A 25069-nucleotide genomic window follows, 5' to 3' on the forward strand; every position below is an offset into this window, starting at 1 on the left:
TCAAAAAAAAAAAAATAAAAAAAATAAAATTATACCATTAATGAAAAATAAAAAAGAAAGCTGGCTGAGAAAACCATGGGGAACACTCCAATAAAGAACACGGTGTCTGCCTCCAAGTTCCTACCTTGAGTTCTTGCCCTGACTTGCCTTTGTGAAGGAGTATGTAATGTAAAATGAAAGAGACCCTTTATTCCCTATTTGCTTGAGGTTATGGTTTTTATCAGAGCAATAGAAAACAACCTGAGGCAATGCACTTATGAAATATGTAATTAAAAGATGTAACAAAATTCTGAATAATATGACAAATAATAAGACACCAGTGAATCACTGCGTAGTTTTCTTAAAGTAATGAAAATGGACAAAAAAAACTTTTTACATGAGGGTAAAAAGAAGCACCTACACAAAAGGGATTTTTAAGATCCGAAGACAAATAGTCTAATATTCTCTTGTCCTAAAGTCTTCTTTCTCATCTTAAAGGCATCTAGTGGACCTAGCAAGATTGTTCCATGGGTAAAGGCATTGCCACCGAGAGTGGCAACATAAGTTCAATATGTGGCAACCACAAGATGGAAAGAAATGATTTAATCTTATATGTTGTAATTTGACTTCAACCAATTGCTGTGGTATATGCAGGTACTTACGTGCAAACTACTCCATCTAAAAGGTAAATAAAAATTTAGGGACACGAGCATCTGAGATTCCTTTCACCACCATTGCAGCAAACATCAGGGGAAGCTTCTCAGAAATTCATGTCATAAGCAGCAAGCAGAAAGAGTTTCAGCTGAACTGTGTGGTTACAACGCTATGCTACAATACAAAATCTGAGACTATTTGCACAAGGAAGTCCAGAAGGAATGCCTAGACTTTATAGTATCTATTTTATCAGAAGTTTTATGCCACAAGAGACCTTTCCTGTTTTTACCATGAATATGTCTTAACTCTATTTGAAAAGTATAGATAAGACTCATAATAAGCGTTGACCTTTAGAGGAATGTGTGTCTAGCAGAACCTGATCCAGTTCAGCAGGTGCCATTTAAAATTGCTGTATTGTTTTCTCATTGTGTTAAGTAAGGAGCCATTCTCCCTAGCCTCATCCAATGTCCTTATTAATACACAGCTCTATTTCTGAGTAAAAGGTAGGAGATCATCTTGTTAAAATACTTATGAACACTTCATTACTCTAGCAATATGGCAGGTATCCAGATTTCTTTGTGAAGACGAGGCAATATTTGGGTCTCTTCCCCCATGTTGTATAAAATAGAGCCAGAGAGAAATAAGGGTGATCTGCAGCAGTCCCTGTTCACAGTGACAGTTGGGTGGAGCCACGGGCAAAGCCACATGCACAGTATACACCTGAAGCAGAGGACTGCAAGGAGAAGAATGCAGAAGGACCAAGGAGGAGCTCTGAACCCTCTCTTGCCAATCACAACTAATTGAGAACAGCAGAAAAGATTCTCTCTTCTTAAACTGCCCATTATACAAAAAGTGCTCTGGATTCAAAACATCTGGATTGGGCCACTCTTTGGGGTCCCCGTGTAGTGTAGTCAAATTGTGTAGGGTCACTGTTCCCTACAGAAGGTATCAAGGTGTCATAGCTTGAAATATAGCCTGCATACCCAGGTAGACAGATAAGGGAGTGGTTCTCAAGCTCCTATGCCTGAGACTCTTGACGTCCTGAACTTTCCACCCTCACCAATCTACTATCATTTGAACTATGCACCCATTCTTTCCCTTTTATACATACAGCTTTTAGTCATGGATTGTAATTACTTTATAGGAAATTTTATCAGCATGTCTATACTTCTCTTTGTTACGAATATATCTGCTTAACTGGAAGAGGTTAAGATATGTGTCTACAGAAAGGTCCTGTAAGCAAAGAAAGATATTAAACCTTACCGTTCACAAAGGTCAGGTCCATGGTAGTATATCCTCTACTTCTCTGTTCTCTTCCACAGAATGTTAATGAGGCATAACACAGAGTCACACCACAGTTAGTCAAAGATGTACAGATGCATAAGAAAGAACTCTTGCTTTGACAGGTACGTGTATGATCCCTGTCATGAGCCTTTCCCCCATGCTCTTCTTTCACCAGTACTTCTGGGAGATTCTTTAAATCTCTCTAGATTCTCTTACCTCCTTTTCAATTTCTCACTTAATGTGACACGTGACATTTAATCTGTTTTCCGAGACTCATACAATGGCACACCATGGTTGTCCTGCTCCTCACTCTACCTTCCCTTCATCCACAGAGAGGCAGAGGGCTTTCTTCTGGGCAGTCCTCATGGCTTTCAAGTAGCGACTCCATGTTCTTAGTCCCCTCCAGCCCCAAGTCAAGGTTTGGTGGTATTTAATAAATATTGGCTTGAGCTAAAAATTATCTTTAATTCTGAGTATAATACCCTACACACCTAATCTCATTTTATTTCTACTTGGATCTTATGAAAAGGTTTGAGTCAAAAAACTGAAACTCTTTATGGTTACATAATATGCTCACATAGTTGCAGGAAGTGGAGTCGTTACTGGAACCACGTCTTTCTGCTAGCAAGGCCATGGCTTATAACCTCCACTACACATAGTTATTTAGATTTCTCAATACCCAGGACAGGTGTCAGAGCTGATGTTCGAAGTCTGTGGGAAGCATTTCACTGGATGCCTAGGGTTAAGTAAATGAATAAGAAAAATGCAAACACACCTGGGTAATTGAGAAATCAATTTCCAGCCACGAGATTTTCACTGACGAAGGGAATGGTAAATACAGTGGCTGCCCCTCTGATTCTAAATATAAGGTGGCTGTGTAGAGATGGGTGGATGAGTTTTTCTGGATATGATGCTGTAGAGCATCTCCAAGAACAATATATTCAAGGGTCTGAGATAACTGACCTAGATCCTCAGAGACAGGTCATCAGACAGCATGGGAGGGAGTTTCAGTTGTGTATTATAGAGAGGGAATGCTGGTGGCCAGGAGAGATGGGTAGTAATGGGATCAGCATAAGGTGTATGAAGACAGGGAGTTGGACAGGGATTCATGGAGTAAAAAGGAAATGAGATGCTCTAATGTCAAATGCAGTAACTCCTGTGGATGGAGCATGGGCCAGTATGAATCCTCAGGGCAGGCTTGGTTCTGGAGCCTATCTCTTGTCACTTTGTAGAAGAAAGTGCTTTGGTGTAAATTCAGTTTCCCTGAGACTTAACTTTCCAATATAGCAAATGGGAGATGATTACTCTAAAAAATTAGGATGATATTTTGGAAGAGAAAAAAGTCTGCAGAACGTCATGATTGCCTTATAAATATTGCTCCCGTCCCTCCCATTCTTCAAACTGATATTTCACTATGGGATGTCTTTCTTTGAGATACTATGGGGTTGTAAGTAAAAGCTGGAAATATGTCCATGGGGACACTGTTAGAGATGTTAGCCTCTCTCTCTCTGGTGTTGATCCATGTGCCTCAAATGTGTTTTATATCTTAATATGTGATCTTTTGAGGATTGTAAAGAATTTCCTAAACTCGGCATGCAGGTTCCTAGTTCTGAGACCTGCCCAAGTAGATAAAGTTTGATGGAAAGTTATGCATGCCACCTACATGTTCACATTAACACAGGAAGATGAGATTATCCAAGGGAAATAAAGCTAGATTTTGCCTAAACATGTTTGATCCAAACCCCAACACCACAGCCAACAATATGTATGAATATCCAGGAGTACTTCACCAGATGTCCACTTCCCCATTAAAATAACTTCTTAGGACATGAATACCTACCACCTTTAAATTGGTATGGTAGTTGATATCCAACATGGACTTATGTACCTAAAGTTGGGAGTTACCTTTAGCCGATGGAATTCAGTCAACTTAATGTCAACTCTCACTTCCCTGGGAACATTAAGGGTATGATGTTGCCCATTCTCTGTACCTCATGGATTAAAGTAGGGCATGAACTCTTGGTCAGGCAAGCTTCTCTGCCTCTCATAGCCAATCACTCCATCAATCACTGTCCGTACTTTTTCTTGGAGAAAATAGGAGCATCTATTAAATTCTGTATTTCCATCTTGTTGTTTAATCGAGTGTTTTTTCTAAAATTACTAAATAGGTATTATGGGACATTAATGAATACTTAATCACAATTTAGAAAATAAGATGTTTCATAAAATGAAAGTATTCCTATCCTCATCTACTAAAATCTTCTACTCCTAAGAGGAAGAAAAAATGGACTGAACCACCGTCCCTCAATCAATAGAGAGACAAAAATCAATGTGCAAAGCTAACAGTAGAGGCACACTGAGACATTGGCAGTGGCAGCCATCTGGGAGGGGTGGACCTCTGCCAACCAAGTACAGATTTGTGGGAGATTAAAAGGAACTCAGGACCGCGAGGGGTGCACCCACACACTGAGACAATGGGGATGCTCTATTGGGAACTCACCAAGGCCAGCTGGCCAGGGTCTGAAAAAGCCTGGGATAAAACCGGACTCGCAGAACATAGCGGACAACGAGGACTACTGAGAACTCAAGAACAATGGCAATGGGTTTCTGATCCTACTGCACGTACTGGCTTTGTGGGAGCCTAGACAGTTTGGATGTTCACCTTACTAGACCTGGATGGAGGTGGGGGTTCCTTGGACTTCCCACAGGTCAGGGAACCCTGATTGCTCTTTGGGCTAATGAGGGAGGGGGACTTGATTGGGGGAGGGGGAGGGAAATGGGAGGCAGTGGCGGGGAAGAGACAGAAATCTTTAATAAATAAATAAATTTATAAAGAAAGTAGTTTGGTTCAATATCATTCAGTAGCTAGTGTTTGTTAAAACATCCAGACTTGGACCTAGATTAGTTTTTTTAAGGGATATTCAAGTTTGTTTGAAAATTTGGAAAAAAGTTTGTTGGAGATATTAAACTCAACTGTATGTGTATAAGAAAAACCTTAAGACATGACTACTTCGAAACTGTAAAGTGACATCTTTCATGAAGACAGCTTCTAAGAAGATCTGTATAAGATAAATGTCTAAGGAAGCATTGGGTGTAGCCTGGCCACCCAGATAGGACAAATGTCACTAGGATATAAACTATGTCTGCTTTCAAAATTTTGAGTATAAAACAGGTTATATATCTCTCTCTTTATAGAGACAACACTGTGTTTAACATTACTGGCACTACTAGTGCTTATCTGTGAGCAGAAGGATGTGTATGCTTCCTCCACATCATCTCTGGAGTAAGACAATGACAGTAATTTCCCAGTCAGAAAATCCCTGGAGGAATCTAAAGCATTATAAGGAGGTATTATCTGAGATGATTCTTCTAGATGGGGGAGAACTTAAGACAGTGCATTCTTGGTAGAGAGAAGACAAATGTTTTAAGTTTGAGGTAAGAGTAAGTTCAGTGAAAAGAGAAGAAATGTAACAGAACAAGATCTCATGAAAGGGTGGTGATGCTTGAAATCAGAGAAGTGACAGCACTGGATGTCAGATAGCAAACTTTGGAGTTTCTACAGAATCCATGGAAAAATGCTAATGTATAGTTATAAAGGATCACATCAGTGGATGCTCATGCGGTAATGCCACTCTTACCTGAGACCACCTGGCTGTGCCACTTGACTTGTTTTTACTTAGGGAAACAGTCTCTAATATCTGTACCTTGGCAATCAAGATGCTGACAAAACATCTTCAGGACATGTCTATCCCTAAGTTCACACTGTATCATAGCTCTTCCAACTTTTCCCACTCCACCATTGCCATCTTCTGGTCCTTTCTGAGACACAAATTCTAGAAACACCATTCTACTTTGTGTGCAAATCACATGCTCACCTTGGACTTTTGGGTAGAGATTCATGTACAGCAGAATCCAGCGCAGGGTCGTGGATGTTGTCTCTGTTCCAGCAAAGTAGAGGTCCAGAGTGCTGCAGATGAGGTTTTCTTCATTGAAACTTGTAGTCTTCACTGGCTGCTGGAAAATACATATTCATTTATCTAGAGGGTTTTTTTTTTGCCCCTAAACACAAAGTCATTACCCTAGGAAGTGAACTGGAGGGAAACAACCACAGGAAAATGATCCTCTCTAAGACTTGACAAGTAAGCAGAGGTATCACAAATGCCCTTTCCCAAGTGCTAACAGAAAACTTCTTTCACTCAGGTTAATGGAACCACACTCTCATGCTTGCAAATTCTGAGAAGCCATTAGACTGTAAAGAGAATGTGCCTTTGACAGACTTAACATTCAATATTGTGGTGTTTGAATATAATTGGCCCTCATAATCTCATCAGGAGTGGTACTATTAGGAGGAGTGGCTTTGTTGGAGAAAGTGTGACACCATGGAGATGGGCTTTGGGGTTTCATATGGCCAGGATATCACCAATGTGTCAGTCAACTTCCTGTTGCTTTCAAGATATAGGACTCTCAGCTACTCTGCACCATGTCTGCCTGCAGGTCACAGTGCTCTCCATCATGATGATTTTGGACTGAAACTGAACCTCTGAAGTCATAAGCAAACCACTCGCAATTAGACGTTTTTTCTTTATAAGAGTTGTTATGGTCATGGTGTCTCTTCACAGAAGTAAAATCCCCAACTAAGACAAATATCAATGGTATCACATATTAGCTGTGTGACCTAAGTCACTTTAGATTTCCTTTATTCCATCGCCTGTTTTATAAAGTTGAAATAAGACACATTCCTTGAGAGGACATTTTTTTTTTTAAATTTTGCGAAGTTTAAAAACCACATAGTGAATAGTTAACAATCAAACTATTTTCTGAATGCCCAAAATAATAATGTAATTCCACAGTGTGAGACAAAGCCATTGATAACTAACTTTTATAACCTTTACAGTTGAAATCTCTTTTTCCAAAATTTATTTCTTATCAGATCCCATTATCTTTGCCCCGCCTCTGGAAACTTCAATTTGTCAATATTATTTCTCATGTTAATAGCCTATACCTGAACACAATATGACCAGCACCATCTCCCATGGGAAGACAATGTGCTTAATGTTTACTATTCCAGTAAAGTAAAATATAAGTTACAAGATGTTGACCCTCTGCCCACTGCAAGAAGAGGTGTCCAAACTTCATGAGTCACAGATGACAATGTTGGTGCAATGGTGTCTTTAGCCCACTGAATGCAAAACTACATCCGATTTGGCAATGTTACTGAGTCCTGTCTAGAAGGATGGACAGTGGTGATAAGGAGAAAAGAGGGAGGATAAATTCTCATCTAGACAGTAAGGGTAAATTCTAGCATGCAGTTCAATGTTTCTTGTGTTCTGAAGTCGGTATGATTTGAAATAAAATGCAGTTCTCCAGGTTAATTGATACTTTTGCCCTTTTCACAGTTCTTCAGATATGGATAAGAGAAAGGAGATGCAGAATGCAAAGGAAATATTTTGACATTTTCAGGGATATAAGCCAAATACCATTCAACCCATGAACCCATGCCTTTTTCTTGAGTTGTTGCCACTCGACAAAAATAAAATACTGGCACTATGTTTATTCATCTCAGGTAGATGAAATAAGACTAAATAAATAAAATTTAAACACTTACGTACATATCCCTAGAACATGTGCACATTACCTAATTTGTCAAAAGAGATGTTTTGTAGATGTGATTAATAAAATGATTTTGAAATTAGAAGATCTAATTTTAACAAGTAGCCCTAATGTCATCAAAAGAGTGTAGAAGAAGGGGCCTAGGATCAGAGTAGGAGAGATGGAAAGTCGAAAAGAGAAATCAGTCCTAGCATGGAGTTTGAGGAAGCACCTACAAGTTTAGCTGCAGTGAGCAAAAGGTCCTTGTGCACAGATAAGCGCTGGAGAAGCCAGGAAAATTAAATTCATATACTTGTCTCCTCCAAGGAAGGAGATGCTTATTTGTCTTCCTCCAAGAATGCTGGGAATGGATGCAGTTTGCAAAGTGGTTGATTCTTTACCATCTGTAGGGCTAGGCTTCACCCAAATCCTTTCAAATTAATGTTTTGTTCATCTTGAACCCTTTCCCCCTAAATCTTGAGCATTGCCTTTAAGTTCATCTGCCTCCCATGTTATCTTGGACCAAGCCAAACCTGATTTCTACAGTAATTATGCTTATCACAGTCCTCCCTAGATCCTAAACCTTGAGCACTCTCTGAGTCAACAGTGCCCATCTTTGTGAAAGAAGCCAGGTGTACTTTGTAAGGAATTTCATTATAAACATGCCTTAAGATTTGTTATGTTCATAGGACTCAGCCAATTGCTATCAGAAAACTATTTTTTTAAAAGTTTGCTGTGTTTTAATATGGCTAAAATAAATGACCTGGGGTCAGACTCTAGAAGTCTGAACTATTTATTTAAGTCAAGCAGATTTAGATATGCTGCCTCCCCTTTCAAATTTATAGCCATGTTCAACACATATTCCTTCTCACCAATCCAAATCAGAAACTCAGTCAATGCTTCCTGAGTTCCAGAGCATACTTATAGAGGATGCATAAATAATGAAGAGAATAATAACTGTACCAAACCCTGCACATATAGGCATTTGGACATCTTCTAGAAGCTGTGGAGCCCTCAAAATTGATACCCCAGAGAGCCTTCTAATTTAGATAGCATAGATACACAGTGTACAGTTAGTACACTGAAAATAAGGAAATCTTATTGTATATTTTCGTTTTGTAGAACTGTAACTTTAAAAAAACCCTGCTATTTTAAACCACTAAGTTTGCAGTAGCCTGTTTTAGCATCAAACTATTAAACCTTTAATTCTTCCATGAGAAGATGATACAGGCAGTGTCTTCTTCACCTTTCCCATTTCCTTTAGGAAAGCATCAATGAATTCTCTCAGCTCATCAGGATTCCAATCTGCCTGGTGTTTGTTGACAATATGAGAAACAAACAATTCCGGATCTTACCAGTATCTAAAAATGTTTTGATGTGGTTCAAGAAGATATTTCTTATTCACAGGAAAGCTCTACAATTCATTGTCGAGCTGATTGGGAAAATGAGACAACCATGGATACACTGTGACATACTTTAATTAGGACAGTCTTGTCTTTCTCTCTTGCTTTCTTACAGTGAAGAAATGGAAGGTTTTTATTTTTCTCTCAGCTCCCCAGTGAACATTTTAATTCTACTGTGGAAAATATACTGAGTCTCAAATCCCTTCTTGTTTTTCCATCTGATTGCTTCCTGGTTCATGCCACCAGCTCTCATACCAGGAAGCTGATATTGCATGCGGTAGTTTTTCTAGTCTTAAGTCCATGTTCAGTCTGAATCTACAGGGCTTCCAGAGACATTATCTGACAGTTTAAACACATGACTTAGTAAGCCCTGGACTCAATCCTCCATGGAATTTCTCTTATACTCACACCAAGTCCCGTGGCTCTTGACTGTAGCTTAGGCTGAGCTGGTCCTTGAGTACCCATTTCCTCTTTCTGCCAGTGTTATTCTCTATGATTCAGTGTCCTCTGTGCTTGCAACACATTGTGCCAGAAAGCTCTCCTCTGAAATTCATATGACTCCTGCTCCTGCTTTCACAAAGTGTCTCTTAAGTGCCACCTCCTTTGAACTCTCATACTGATGGTCTTGAAGCTACTGTTGTCTTTTCACCCTTTCTTATTTCCCTTCCATAATTTATTTTCCTCAGAGAAACCATCAGGAGCATGTGTGTTTATAGGTAATTCTATAGCACCTTGCTCCTTAACTATTATGTAATTTCCACATGAGTAAGACAGTGTTTTTATTAAAATAATGTGGTCATTAAATGGACTCTGTTTTAATCTTAAAATTATTTTTATTAATTCTCTGAGAATTACATACATTGTACTTTGATCATATTCCAAAGTGAGTCTTATTTTCTGATGAAATGTAAAGCATTTTTAAATATTTTTTCTCATTTCTTTTTTTATTGAGCACTGCATTGTTCTCTGTTCCCCTCAAAAAAAAAAATAACGACATCTTGAATTTTGCAGGCAAGTGGATGGAGCTAGAAAACATCATTCTGAGTGAGGTAACTCAGACCCAGAAAGACAATTATCACATGTACTCACTCATAAGTGGATTTTAAACATAAAGCAAAGAAAACCACCCACAAATCAATTCCAGAGAACCTAGATAACAATGAGGACCCTAGGAGAGACATACATGGATCTAATAATCTACATGGGAAGTAGAAAAAGACAAGATCTCCTGAGTAAATTGGGAGCATGGGGAGCTTGGGAAAGGATTAAATGAACTTATTACTTCTATGTGGAAAATTAATTGTATGATATAAATGGCAAAGGCAGGATAAGACTATTAGTTCTGGTCCTTTCTAGATATACTAGCATACTAATTCTATGGTAGTAGTAGTAATGATGATGTTGATAATCTTATTAATCTAATTTTCAGTTTAATTCATGGAGGACAAGGGGGACTGGACAACTCAAGTCACACAAAGATAGTAAACCACTGTCTATACTATAATTGCTTGTATACTCTTCCACCAGCACCCACATGTGATAATATTAATTTTACCTGTGAAAACTTACAGAAATAAAATAGGTTCAGTTGTCCATCAAACTGACTGATATTCTTGAACATGGCAAGAAATTTTACTGCCCTCACCTTCTGGCTGTTGTTCCTTGTCTAGAATTTCTTTCCTTGAGACACATATTCACAGATCAGTTCTTTCTTAAATTCCCAGGCTCTGACTATGCTGGAAAAAAGCAGATGGAAGTGCTGTACTGGCAGCTAAGATGAGAAAGAGTTAAAACAAAGAACAACTTTGAAAACAACAACAACAATAATAACTTGTGATCTTTTTCTTTTTTGTATTAACGCTGAACAATTGATTGCTTTTCTAAAGTGAGTAACACAAAGCTGCAAGAGCAGACGAGAAGTAGATAATGGTACCTGACATCCGCATTAGCAAGAAGACTGAAGTCAGAGGAAATGTTGAGCTCTAAAAGGAAAAGGAGAAAATCCTGTGGGGAATCAGCATTGTCCTTCTAGTTGACTCTCCTTGAATGACCACAACTCCAGAAAGTTGTAGATGAGTAGCTTCAATGTACAGTGAGGATTTTTTTTCAAAAAAAGAAATCAAACAAAAGCAAGTATTTAAGTTCCTTTGGCCAGTTCCTGCCATGACCTGATGTAGTTTATTAGACACATATCACGTCCTAGTTTATCTGCCCCTTCATGTGATTGTAATACCATTTTTTCTTTCTTTCTTTCTTTCTTTCTTTCTTTCTTTCTTTTCTTTCTTTCTTTCTTTCTTTCTGTCTCTCTCTCTCTCTTTCTTTCTTTCTCTCTCTCTCTCTCTCTCTCTCTCTCTCTCTCTCTCTCTCTCTTTCTTTCTTTTCTTCTTCTTTTTTACAAAGGACTGACAATTATTTATTACCCCTACATCCTGTAAAAGATCCAAGACTCTAGAATACAGTATTTTTATTAAAACACACACAGTTCATCTTCATGTTCAAGAACTCACTTCTTTTGGTATTTTATAGGTTTATTTTGTGGTGCTGAGAGTTGAAGCCAGAGTTGCAAATATGCCAAGCAACAGCTCAGCCACTGATGAGCCCAAGCTCCACTGCCCCTCCTCTCTATTTTGAGACAGGTTTTCCACATGTCATCCAAGCCTCAAAACCTCTGCCTTAGCTACTGTGATCAGGCAAGGCAATGCAGACATTCCTGCATCTTGTATTCTTGCTAAGCCTATTTCAGGATTAATTGGAATTTGATTCTCCAGTTTGATTTGAACATGGGATTGAGAATCCTATGGAAAATTACCCAACTTTATTCTAGGAAGCCAAAGACAATGTTTGTCTGCTCAGAACCTGCACCCACAGCTAACAGCTTATCTTAGCTTCTGTTAAGCTATTAAGGAAATACCAGGATTTTTTTTTTGTATGTTCTGGCTTTTAAAGCTCTATTTATTTATTTTAATTAAAAAAATACCAATCTAAATTCCCATTCCCTCCCCTCCTCTCCCTCCCTTCCCCTTCCCTTCCCTCTCCCTACCTTCCCCTCCCCCTCCCCTCCCCCTCCCTCCACAGACCCTACCACCCCAACCGCCTCCAATCCTAAGAGAGGGCAATGTATCCCGCCCTATGGAAAGTTCAAGGCCCTCCCTACTACATCTATGTTGAGCAAGGTATACATCCAAAGAGAATAGGATCCCAAAAAACAAGGACATGCAATAGAGACACATCCCAGTGTCACATCAGCGGCCCCTCAGTCTGCCCCAACTGTCCACCCTATTCAGAGGGACTTGTTTGTTCCCATGCTTATTTACTCCCAGTCCTGTTGGAGTTAGTGAACTCCCATTAGCTCAGGCAAACTATCTCAGTGAATGAACCCCTCATGGTTTTGAATTCCTTGCTCATACTCTCACTCCTTCCACTCTTCAACTGGATCTTGGGAGCTCAGTCCAGTGCTCCAATAGGGGTCATGGCCTCTGTTTCCATCTGTTGCTGGATGAAGGTTCTATGGTGATATTTAAGATAATCATCAGTCTGACTACAGGGCAGGCCAGTTTGGACACCCTTTCCTCTATTGCTTGGGATCTTAGCTGGGGTCATCCTTGTGGATTCCTGGGAATTTTTCTAGAGCCAGGTTTCTTGCTAACCCCATAATGGCTCCCTCGATCAATATATCTCTTTGCTTGCTCTCATATCTGTCCTTCTTCCATCTCGACTATCCCATTCCCTCGAGTTCTCCTCAACCTCCTCTTCTCCCCTTCCATCTACCCCCTGCCCCCATACTCCCAATTTTTTTGTCTGTTTCAAATTATACTACTTTGAACATAGTTGAACGAATGCTTTTGTGGTATGACTGAGCATCTTTTGGATATATTCACAAGAGTGGTATTGCTGGATCCCGAGGTGGGTTGATTCCTAGTTTTCTGAGACACTGCCACACTCATTTCCAAAGTGGTTGTACAAGTTTGCATTCTCACCAGCAATGGATGAGTGTTCCCCTTGTTCCATATCCTCTCCAGCAAAGGATATCATTAGTGGTTTTGATTTTAGCCATTTTGACAGGTGTAAGATAGTATCTCAGAGTTGTTTTGATTTGCATTTCCCTGACAGCTAAGGAAGTTGAACATGTCCTTAAGTATCTTTTGGCCATTTCAAATTCTTCTGTTGAGAATTCTCTGTTTAGTCTAGTACACCACTTTTCAATTGGGTTATTTAGAATTTTAATGTCTAATTTCTTGAGTTCTTTATATATTTTGGAGATCAGTTCTTTGTCTGATGTGAAGTTGGTGAAGATTATTTTCCCATTCAGTAAGCTGCCTTTTTGTCTTATTGACTGTGTCCTTTGCTTTATAGAAGCTTCTCGGTTTCAGGAGGTCCCATTTATTTATTGTTGTTCTTATTGTCTATGCTACTGGGGTTATATTTGGGGAGTGGTCTCCTGTGCCCATGCATTGAAGGCTACTTCCCACATTCTACTCATGCAATTTTTTGTCTTTTAGTCTGTTTTTGAGGTGGATTATGTATATATACTGAACCATCCCTGTATCTCTGAAATGAAGCCTATTTATTGTGGTGGAAATCTTTACCTTTCTGATGTGTTCTTATTCTTCAGTTTCCAAGTATTTTCTTGAGAATGTTTACATCTATGCTCATAAGAGATATCGGTCTGTAACATCTTTCTTTGTTGGGTCCTTGTATAATTTAGGTATGAGAGTCGTTGTGACCTCAAAGTGAATTAAGAAATATTTAGCTTCTATTTCATAGAATAAATTGATGGGTATTGGTAATAATTATCCTTTTATTGTCTGATAGAATTATGAGCCAAATCCATCTGATCCAGGGTTTTTTGTTGTTGTTATTTGGTTGTTTTTTTTGGTTGGTTGGTCCGGTCCGGTTTTTTTCATTGGAAGACTTCTGTATATTTTGCTATTATTAGGCATTTTGGGCCAGTTTAAATTGCTTATCTAATCTTGATTTATCTTTGATAGATTACATATATCACAAAATTCATCCATTTCTTTTATATTTTTCAGTTTGGTAGAGTACAATTTTTTTAAACATAGTTCTTTATTGAATCTTTGGGAATTTCATATTATCCACCCAGTCCTGTTCACCTCTTAGTCCCTTCATAACCTCCCCTTACCCCTGCAGCATTTCCCTTCCTCCCCCAAATCAATTAAGAACAAAACAAGATATGCAAAAATACCCACCTCAGTCCTTGATCTTGCCAACACCTTCTCATTCATCCTAGTGATATTAGGGTCTGCAGTGTGCCATACAGTATACCCCTTTATCCAATCAGCCCCACCCACAAAATGTTCATTGAGATGAGTTATTGATCTGGTTCAAGTCCTCAGCACATTATCCTTACTGGTCCCTCGCCAAAACTGCTCTTGGACATCTTGCTATTGCCCAATACATGGAGATCCTGTGGAATAATTCTGTAGAAACAGTCCCTTCATGTACTCTAGCAGGACATAGACATGGCAGAAGTTATGGTGGGTCAATCAAAGTCCCAGAATATGGGTATGGGTTGTGACTGAGCTGATCAGTCTGGGACATTGGGACTACCTCCCTCAGGTAAGGTGTGGAGCCAGTTCTCCTAGGTCCATGCCATAGTGACCAACTCTTCCATGTCTGTGGTGTGGAGTAGAGCCATCTCTCCTGAGCATGGGATCCAGTTTTCCATGGGGATGGAGCCAGATCTCCAACAAAGGGCACGGCTAGTCATCCCAGGGATAGGGAAGGACAGGACCTACATAGCATAATCCTTGGATTTCAAAATGTATGGTTCCTATGACTTCCTGTTGCACACAGGCTAAGGACATCACCACAGACCCCAGGGGCTGTTATGTCTTCAGTTTGTCCTAAAGCTAAATAGGTGTGCTGTTAAATTACTAATATAAGATCTCTCTAACTTTTTTAATGTAGGTACTTAGTGCTATGAACTTGCCTCTTAAAACTGCATTCATTGTACACTATAGAATTAAATATGCTGTGTTTTCATCATCATGTAATTCTTAAATGCTTTAAAAATTCCTCCTTCATGTCCAGATGAAGTTATTTTTCATTTAGTAGTGAGTTGTTCAATTTTCATGAGTTTATTCCTGTTGTTGTCCATATACAGGTCTAAGCCCCAGTTGTCAGATAGAATGTAGTCTGCTATTTCACTTTTTGTGTTTTGTATTTGAGTTTTGTTTGTGTTCAAGTGTTTGGTAAATTTTGTAGAGTATTCATGAGCTACTGAAAAGAAAGTATGTTATTTTGTGTTTGGGTGAAATGTTGTGCAAATGTCTGCTAGATCCATTTGATTCCTGTCATTATTTAACTCCAGCATCTCCCTGTTTCATTTTTGCTTGGTTGCAGGAAAGAGCTTCCTGTCTCCAGGAAGAAGGTAGGTCCCTAGGAAGTGTGAGGTGTGCTGGGAAGAGGCACACCTACGAATAGGTTTTGGTGAGACAAAGACTATGCTTGGAGAGACAAGGATGAAAGTGCTAGTGGAGCCCTGGATCTACACTAAGAGTTGGAGTCTCTAGTGCATGGAACTGAAGTGGCAGGAGTGGAACCTTTCAACATGATGCTACAGGACTTGGTGGGACAGGAGAGATCATAATGGAGAAGAGGAAAGACAGTGACAATCACCTGAGTCCCTGCCTGGTGTGGCCACTAGGAATCTCAGGTAGATGATGTGTCTAGGTATAGAGACTGACACAATTAGGAATGGGCTAGAAGGGAGCTGGCAGTGTCTCCAGGAATGAGTAAAGCTGAATTTGAACCAAAGAACAAAGGGATGGCAGATTCCCCAAAGAAAGAAGGTAGGGTGGGAGGAAAAGCACCGGCAAGCAGGTTGCTACAGGGCTGGGGGTAAGACAGGAGAGATCACACTGGAGGACAGGAAGGACTGTGAAAATTGTCTCCCTGGGTCCCAGCTCTCTGTGGCCACTGGGAGTCCAAGGCAGACAATGTTTCTAGGTATCAGAGGTTGACATCAAGGAGAGGAGGAAACTTCTTGCTAACCTAGATAGGTCATATGTTTGGTTCTCTGCTAGAAGACTTACATTAGTTTCTTATGATGGTCATAAGTTATCTGGGCAAAAGCAAATTAAGAAAGAAATGGCTTACCTAACTCACAATTCCAGGGTTCAGGCAATCAGTTTTGGAAAGTCAAGGTAGCAGAAAATTGAAACAACTGGCCACGTTGCATCCACAGATAACAGTGAATCTGCTAGTGTTTTCCACACTTTCATCGTTCACAGTCTCCTTCCTAGGGAATGGTGCTTCCCTGAGCACCAGATCTTCCCTCTGAAATTAGCATAATCAAGACCATCTCCCAAAGACACCTCCTAAGTCAAACTAATTCAGACACCCTTTTGTTGAAATTCTCTTCCTGGGGAATCCTAAATTTTGTTATGTTGACAGTTACAAGAACCCTTCACAGATGGGTTTTTAGCCCCATTAAGAAGTTTACACAATGGAAAGCATGTACCTTCTCCAAAATAAAGCTGGGATGCGGTTAAGATATGAATGAAGAGACTAAATGGTCAAAAGTGTGTATATCTATATCTATATCTATATCTATATCTATATCTATATCTATATCTATATCTATATCTATATATATAATATCCATGTGAACACATGAAGTATGTTATATATGTAGACTAATATATGAAACACACACATATATATATAAACTTATATATGTATACACATGCATACTTATATGTAACTACATATATTGTTATGCACACATCCTAGCTTATAGGTAATAAGAGCTATGGAAATAGAAGGGAGAATATAGGAACCAGGTTACTGGGAAGACTAACAGCAGGTGTTGATGCATTTTACATCAGTGCTTGTACAAATAAAGGTAAGAAATTAAAGAACTTAATAATTCAACTCCATACAAAGGTTGATAGAGCAATGTTTACTGTAATGCAACGATAGTCGCTGTGACCCAGTGTGTAAGCCAGTTTAACTTTGCCCTAGTTCTGTGTCAGTGGCAAGACCATAAACGGGTTTATTGTTGCTGATAAGAATGTTTTCTTCCTCTCTCACAGACATTTATTGTGGCCTTATTAAGGGTACGGCTATCTTACCCTTATGGATGTATGTCCAGATTGGAGGTAGCTCATAATAAACCAATAAATGAGACCTGAAAAAATAAATAACCCCAAGTATTACTGAGAAAAGTAAAGCAAGGTTTGACAAACAAATGCTACTGGTGACCTCTAGAGGTCTGGTGGTCAAGATAAGTCTTTCTGAGCTGGAAGTGCATTTCTTATTTGAATGTTAAGGTTTCAGAGATGCTAGTTGACTCCAAAGGAAGGAGAAGGAACAAGGGAAATGTGGTATATTCACCTGGAGAAGGCAGAGTAAGTAAGCTAGCCTGCTCCATGTCATTGGACTAAAGTTCAAGAGATGGGCAGCTTCAAGTCAGAGAACATAAATACACTCCGAGAGTGTGGTTAGCTGTTAACTGTTACTTTCCATTTTTGCTCTGGAACTAAGATAAGGCATAGTATCATAGTGGTTAGTGCACCCTCATCATGGAGTAAAGCACTTGCCTTTGGTGGTTGTTAAGGAGAGCAATAGCTCCCTTGTATAATGAAACCTTCCTGGGCACCCAGTAAGGCACCAAGCTGTAAGCTGTCACATCAGAGCAGGGCAGATGATGGCACACAAGAAAATCACTCCCTACAGGCTCTGCCTCCAAGCTCGGCTTTGTTCCTCCTTCAACAAGGCTGAACCTTCCAAAGAATCCACTACTTTCTAATAGTGACATCAGTTGGGGATAAAGCCTTCTGTCGAGGAATGAGCTTTGGGGAAATATTATAGATATAAACTACAATAATGCTTGTATCTAAAATTTATTTTAAATTCTTATTTACATCTTTAGGACAAATTTATGAAAGTAGGACAACTAGGTGAAAGAACATATATAGTTAAATATTGATAAATATAACTTGATCCCCAGGCTTGAGTCCCTGACACCATGTACAATGATGTTCAGAACTTGTGACTACTTCTTAAGTGAATAAGACAAAAGTGATTGCATTGTCTCTAATTTTTGTTATCTTTTTAATTGTGTTATTTTAAAACTTTATAGTGTTGCCACTCATTTTAAAAAGCTACTTGCATTTATTTATTTAGTATTGATTTAAAAACCAAATCTTCTCTCCTGTAACAGATCCTTTTCTTGTTGATCTGAACTATATGATGGTTTTCAGGAGAATGGCCTCCTAAGGCTCATGTAGTTGATGCTTCGTAGAACTTTTGGGGCAGGATTAGAAGGGGTAGTGACATTGAAGAAGGTGTGTCACTGTCAGTGGGCTTGAAGTTTCAAAAGTCCATGAGAATTTCAGTTAGCTTTTCTTGGGAGTCTTTTTGTGTCTGTGTATCAGGATGGAAGCTCTCAGCTACTGATCCAGTGTCAACCTTGCCCACATGTGCCATGCTCCCTGCTATGATGGGCATGGACCCATCACTGAAAGTTCAAGACAAATAAACGTTTTCTAAGTTACCTTGATCATGGTGTATTAACAAAGCAGAAATACATATTGACATATTTCTAAGGAACTAGGCCTTTATCAGTTATTATGTGTTGTTAATATTTCTTAAACAATTCTCCTGGTCATTTTGCCTGCAGTATTGTTATTGCAAAGAAGTGTGTGTGTGTGTGTGTGTGTGTGTGTGTGGTGTATGTATTGTGTATGGTATGTAGTGTGTGTGTGGTGTGTGTGCTATGTGTGTGGTGTTATGTGGTGTGTATGTGTGTGGTGTGTGTGGTGTGTATGTATGTGGTGTGTGTGTGGTGTATATGTGTGTGGTGTATGCATGGTGTGTATGTGTGTGGTGTGTAGTGTTGTGTGTTGTGTATGTGTGTGGTGTGTTTATGTGTGTTATGTGTATGGTGTGTATGTGTTTGTGGTGTGTATATTGTGTTTACTTTGTGTATGGTGTGTGGTATGTGTGTGTGTGTGATGTGTGTGTGGTATGTGTGTGATGTGTTTGTGTATATAATGTCAAAATTCTCAATCTGTTTTCAAAGACTTGTGCCATGCTTAGACATAATATTCCCATTTCAAAAGCACAATGCAATTCTCCCACATTGAAGACTTATTTCCTGGATCCACTTTTACATTGTTTTTGATCATCTGATACTCTTGTTGTAAGAAGTAGATAAAGATAAAACTTCACCCCCCCCCCGTTACCTACCTAACTGGTTTCTATCCACTGGTTTTAAATGTTCCCCTTTCTAGAAATTGTGGGAAACAAAGATCCTCCCTTCATAATAAGAGTTCCAGAGACTCAGTGTAGTGAAAGCGAGACACTTTATTTTATGACTTTGTAAAGACCAGTGTTGGCCCAAGATAGCAGGGCACTGATTGTAAAGAGCAATCTTTATAGTCCTAGACTCACGGCATTTCCTCCCTTTCCTCATTGCTTGGCTAATCAGAAAGGTGCAATCTCACATCGTCATTTATCCCTACCTTCCTCTCTGACCCTGACTAAAACCATGGGTGAGTTCACCTCCACGTCTTCCATCAGGTTTATCGTAAAGTTTATCTGACGCATGACCTTACAGACAAGCTTGGCTGGTAGGAATTTTCTAGTCTAAACTTCTGCTTTGCATGTGGGAGGATAGATAACTTAGCAGAGTGGGTGAGGGGCTAGGTTAGCAGGGGTGTGCAGGGCTCTATTGCTTCCTGCACCTTTGCACCTGTACTGAAGCTAGCACCTCAGAAAAGGACAGCAGCTGGTATTTCTTACAAAATATGAAGCTTCTTCCTCTTCCTGTTTCTACCTACTTAGCATTTATCTATGATCTGTCGGTCATCTACCTATCAACCAATCTGTCTGCCTACTTATCTATCTACCTATCTATCTGCTTATCTATGACAGAGGCTATGTGGGCTTTCCATTGGTTTTAGTGTTGTTACTATTGGTATTTTTGAAATTGCAGAAGTGTAGTTATTTTTGTACGTGAATTTTAATGTTCGCTGTCTCACTCCACAATTTTCATTTGTTTTAGTTTTTTCTTTGGAATTCTTTTGTATGTTTTTGAGACACAGTCTTGTTATGCAGCCCTGACTAGCCTGGAACTTGCTGTGGAGAATAGGCCAACTTGAAACTTATGGCTACCTTCTTGTCTCAGCCTCTTAAGTGCTGCAATTACAGCTGTGCACCACCAGGCCAAGTTTCCTGGACATTTTCTTTGTTTATGATTTTCATTATCAACTTAGGAATCCTCTGGCCTGGACAATAAGAAGTCCTTCTGACAACTTGGTTAGTTAACAACCGAGTCTGCTCCTCTCCCAGGTTTTATTTTCAGGAATGAGAATCTTTTGGCTCTCAGCCTAAGACTTCTTTTTTTCCCCCCTGGTAAATAAAAGTTTTATTTTTTTTTTACATATGACTATGAGTATATTATGTTTATGATTATAAACATGAATGAAAATGTCATAATGAAACTTGTAATCCAATATATGTTAATATAAAGTATATTATTTTAAAAAGAGTTCTTTTTTAGTGAAAGTAAGAAAAATGTTGGAATGCTTGAATGATCTGTAGAAGTTAAGAGGCCGAACTCTTTACAGAATTGAACTTGCATTGTGAAAAGTTCTTTTGGAAAATACTTAAAACTTAACAGTACAAATTGCTCCCTTGTTTCCCACCCTTTAGCATTACATTCATTTTGGTTATCTAAGGCTTTTTCTTTCTTTCTCCCCCCTCCCCTTTTTTTGAGACCAGGTTTCTCTGTGTAGCTCTGTCCTAGAACTTGCTCTGTAGATCAGGCCTTGAACTCACAGAGATCCGCCTGCCTTTGCCTCCCAAGTGCTGGGATTAAAGGTATGTACCACCACTGCCTGTAATTTGTAGAGAATCTAAAATGTTTTCGACTAAATTCGCAAATGGATAACTTGGTCTTTGTCTTGTAGCTTTCCCAAATCTTTCAATTACAGAGTTGCCAGCTGCCATAATTCATGTAGGGATTATATGTACACACACACACACACACACACACACACACGTATATAGTCCCCAGCTTAGAAAAAAAGACCAACACTTGTGACATTTCTGTATTGCAGCACTCCCAATGCCCTGATCGTGCGAGTCTTCCTGAAGTTGGTATACAGGTGGCAAGCAATGCAGATATCTGTCCCCTGCAGTTTCCTGACTCAGCATCTTTAGCTGCTGGTCTCTCAGCTTGTCAGAAGGACCTGGGGTGGGGTCAGGGATCTGAGTGATGAAGACCCAAATTTGAGTTTGCTATCTTGAGCCAGATTGAAGCAGCAGCTAGAGTTTTGAATTGTAAGAACATTCTGGACTTTTAATCATGTTTTCTTAACCCAGTAAGAGAAAATTTTACTTCAAAAAGAAAAGGTGTCTCTCATACGTTTCATAAAAGTTTGTTTAGGTTTGTTTTTTGGGGTTTTTTGTTTGTTTTATTTTAAGACAGGGTTTTACTAAATATTTAGCTTAGGTAGGCCTCAAATTCCAGATCTACCTTCTGCAGCTTCCCAAGTACTAAGATGTCAGGAGTGGGTCACACCTTGCAGAAGCTACCGCGTTATAATTTGGAATGAGACTCAGGATATCTGGGTCTTCTTGCTGTTTCTTTTCTAAGCCCGGGTCAGGCTAGCCTTCCCCTCCTGTGTCTCTGCATGCCTCATGGCTGCGATAGCCGTGGAGCTGTGGCCTATGATGATGGTCTTCTCATCACAGTGCAGCTCTGTCTCCATGAAAGGCAGCAAGATGCTCTCCCGGCCTGTAACTGTGTTCAGGATAAAACAGTCTGCTACTCAAAGGGGCAGTTTGTAAGTAATGCGGTCCCACCTTTAATGAACAGCAGCTCACCACTTTTAAACTGAGGTTGCGTCCGGCATGTTTCTAGCCAGACACTGGAAACCGGGAACCTGCTCCAGCCACATCCCCGCTTCCGTTCCCGGGAAAAATCACTGCCTTGCTAGGGAACGCCAGGAAGGCTGCCATCAGAGACCCCCGCCCAGCTCGGACCAGCAGCGCTCAAATAGAGACTGCATCCGGCCAGGAGCCCGCACTGACGCCTTCTGGGAATTGTAGTTCTTGGATGCCCGTAGGCACTCTCCTTCACTGTCTAGAGTACAGGCTGCAAAATTAAAACCTTTTTTTTTTTTTTTTTTTCCGACGAGGCAGTCACATCCTGCTTCTTCTCTGGCTGGCTCACGACTGCCCAGCCTAAGACTTCTTAGGTGTGCTTTTGTAATTCTTATAAGTCGAATTCATCTGGCTGGATCTACCCTCCAAATGCATCTTCCGTTTTCCAGTCTCTTCTCACCATCTCCACTGCTAATGCCCTTGCCTCTTTTCTTCCCTGTGCTTGTGCTGTGAGCGGTCAGGCCCATTCTTGCTGGATAGCACATTACAAACAAAACCAGATCATACCAGGCAGTTTCTCAAACAGCTGTCTACTGGCTTCTCAGCTCACTTAAAGTTTTCACCATGTCCTGTGTGGCCCCTGTAATCCGACTTTTCGAATCCCCTAGACCTCGTCCACCACTGTTTTCTGTTAGTTGGCCTAGAGTCACTTGCCCTCGGTGAAGGCAGCAGGCAAATGCCTGTCTCATAGTCCCCTCTCCATCTGCAGAGCTGGACGGCTGCATGGGTTAGTATATGTTGTCCTCAGGGGCTTTGTTTAGAGACCTTCTCAACAGGGTTTTTCCAGTCACCTGTACAAACCTCCCCCCCTTACAGTTTCACTCAGCACAGCCCACGCCCAGATCCCGGATCATCGCTCTCTGATGCCCAGTAGGAACTGAGCTCCCCAAGGAAGCTGTCAGTTGGCTTGGGTCATGATGATAATACCAGTGATTAGAAAAAGCTACGGAGAAACCCTGTCTCAAAAAATAAAAATAAAAAAAAAGAAGCAGTTAAATGCTCAAGAGTTATTTTTGCAGGCTGAGCCCATAGATAAAAAAAAATCCCTCTCTCAGAAGCATGTACACAAAAACAAAAATCCGAAAGACTTTGTCAAAGCTTTGAAAAGATTAGACTTCGTAAGAAAAAAATAGAAAAGTTTACAGTAGTAAAACTTGTCCGTTGTAGTGCCAATAGCACCAGCACAATTTCTACCTATGAACATTTATCTTTTAGAATTCCAGTGATGCTACCTGACACATGTGGTTTTTATTCATTGCTGGAAGCCATTGGAAGGTTTCAAAATAAATTTTAGAGATGAATTTGGTTTGAAGAAGTTGAAACAGGCAAACTGAGGCATGAGGTCAAAATTATTTTCGTATTCTCTCCCCTGCTCATCTAATGGCAAAGACAAAATCTGGACCGAGGTGGTCCCTTGACTGCTACTGCTGCTATCTCGCCCTTTTTATGGCACAACTGCAATCATTCTGGCCAGGGCCCCTCTTGGGGACTATTTTTCTTATCTGTACAACAGAGGGTATGGTGTTAGACTGTATCACGAGCTGAATTCTGTAAAAGGAAAGAATGTCAGTGGCTCCTGTGTAGTTGCAAACTTAAAGAACACATTTGAATTCGACCTGGAGAACAGCAAGGCATAGTTAAAACTTGAAAAGTACTGTTATTATTTCTATATGTGCATTTGGACAACACAGAACAATACCCAAAGGCAGTGATTTGTAAAATTCATAGAAAATCTGATTGAAACTTTGAGCGGAGCTGGAGCTTATACTCTGAGATTCGATGGCTTCACACCGCCCTCCTGTGGTAACAATGTGAAACTACCAAGCAAGTCTTTTAATTTTTTATTGCTTTATAAATAATACCATTCAAAATTTCCACTTCCTCCCCTCCTCCCATTTCTCTCCTGCTTCCCCCTCCCCCTCCCCATCCAATCCTAAGGGAGGGCAGGGTACCCTTACTGAAAATAGGCTCTTCTGTTTCTTTCCAAACATTATGATCCAGATCTAGGGTTTGGCAAGACTCGGCCCATGTCCATACCAATGTATTTATTGAAGAGCACACGATCTGAAATAACTTCAGGGCATGGCATGGGTTAATAACATAGTGCAGCATTCCTAGCCCTTTGTGATCTGGAGTCAGCTTCCTTCCTGAGCTATGCTCCAAATAAAGCCACCTGTTTCCTGCTCACAAAGCTTCCGGATTTGTGAACTGGTGGTATCAATGCCTTATGCAACCACTTTTCTTAGAAGATGTAGCTATAGCTGGGAAGCCAAATGAAGCATCTGTAGGACCAAGAGCCCCTGCCGTTGAAAGTTTACTTTTCCAGAGTTGGATAGTGCTTGGTTTGGCTTTTATATCGCCCTGAACATAAGACCATGTGACCTTAAGAAAATGGGGTACACTTTGTGATTTAAAATATTACTTGTGGAATCCCAGGATAACAAAAACAATCCTGTACAATAAAAGAACTCTGGAGGCATCCCAATCCCTGACTTCAAATTCTGCTACAAAACTACAATACTGAAAATATCCTGGTATTGGCATAAGAACAGATAGGAGGATCAATGGAACTGAATTTAGGACCCCGATATTAATCCATACACCTTCGAACACCCAATTTTTGACAATGAAGCAAAAATTATCAAATGGGAAAAAAAAGAACAAATGGTTCTGGCATAACTGGATGTCAACATGTAGAATGAAAATTGACCCATATCAATCACCATACACAAAACTCAGGTAAGTCCAAATGGATCAAAGACCTCAACATAAAGCCAGCCACACTGAACCTTATAGAAGAGAAAGTAGGAAATACACTTGAACGTATTGGTACAGAAGACCACTTCCTAAATATAAACCCAGCGGCACAGAAACTGAGAGAAACAATTAATAAATGGTACCTCCTGAAACTGAAAAGCTTCAGTAAAACAAAGGACATGGTCAACAAGACAAAAAGACAGCCTACAGAATGGTAAAAGATCTTCACTAACTCCACATCAGACAGAGGTCTGATCTCCAAAATATACAAAGAACTCAAGAAATTGGTTATCAAAAGAACAAATAATCCAATAAAAAATGGAGTACAGACCTAAATAGAGAACTCTCAACAGAGGAATCTAAAATGGCTTAAGGAAATGTTCAACACCCTTAATTATTAGAGAAAAGCAAATCAAAACAATTCTGAGATTCCATCTTACACCTGTAAGAATGGCCAAAATAAAAAACACTGATGACAACTT

At 39.8% G+C, this 25069-nt stretch overlaps 1 pseudogene; it reads right to left on the minus strand.

Annotated features, from left to right (window-relative positions):
• LOC106143907 overlaps nucleotides 1-19487 on the minus strand; it is a 25895-nt pseudogene extending 6408 nt beyond the window's left edge.
• Nucleotides 19488-25069: the final 5582 nt, after the last annotated feature.

This window comes from Microtus ochrogaster, chromosome 10, assembly GCF_000317375.1.
Source record: "Microtus ochrogaster isolate Prairie Vole_2 chromosome 10, MicOch1.0, whole genome shotgun sequence".
In the NCBI taxonomy this organism is placed as follows: Eukaryota; Metazoa; Chordata; class Mammalia; order Rodentia; family Cricetidae; genus Microtus; species Microtus ochrogaster.